General features: G+C 40.1%; 1 non-coding gene across 1 annotated transcript; it reads left to right on the top strand.

The window, feature by feature from the left end:
- The first annotated feature begins 484 nt into the window (after positions 1–484).
- LOC127748200 (small nucleolar RNA R71) lies at positions 485–588 on the top strand. The gene has a single exon (XR_008010142.1). It is a non-coding gene; the product is annotated as a small nucleolar RNA R71 (small nucleolar RNA).
- Positions 589–676: the final 88 nt, after the last annotated feature.

Below are 676 nucleotides of genomic sequence, written 5' to 3' on the forward strand. Positions count from 1 at the left end.
TTGTTAAAGCCTTGTTGAGGCTTTTGTTGATCCTTCCATGAGAAATTTGGATGATTTCTTCATGATGAATTATAGGTGTTTTCATAAGGTTCACCCATATAATTTACCTCTGCTATTGCAGGGTTCTCAGGATCATAAGCTTCTTCAGAAGCTGCCTCTTTAATACTGTTGGATGCATTTTGTCATCCATTCAGACCTTGAGAAATCATGTTGACTTGCTTAGTCAACACTTTGTTCTGAGCCAATATGGCATTCAGAGCATCAATTTCAAGAACTCCCTTCCTCTGAGGCGTCCCATTACTCACAGGATTCCTCTCAGAAGTGTACATGAATTGGGTTATTTGCAACCATGTCAATAAGTTCTTGAGCTTCTGCAGGTGTTTTCTTTAGGTGAATGGATCCACCTGCAAAATGGTCCAGTGACATTTTCGAAAATTCAGATAGACCATAATAGAATATATCTAATATGGTCCATTCTGAAAACATGTCAGATGGACACCTTTTGGTCAACTGTTTGTATCTTTCCCAAGCTTCATAGAGGGATTCACCATCTTTTTGTTTGAAGGTCTGAACATCCACTCTAAGCTTGCTCAGCTTTTGAGGAGGAAAGAACTTAGCCAAGAAGGTCGTGACCAGCTTATCCCAGGAGTCCAGGCTATCTTTAGGTTGTGAATCC

The sequence above is a fragment of the Arachis duranensis genome, chromosome 5 (assembly GCF_000817695.3).
Source record: "Arachis duranensis cultivar V14167 chromosome 5, aradu.V14167.gnm2.J7QH, whole genome shotgun sequence".
Classification (NCBI taxonomy): Eukaryota; Viridiplantae; Streptophyta; class Magnoliopsida; order Fabales; family Fabaceae; genus Arachis; species Arachis duranensis.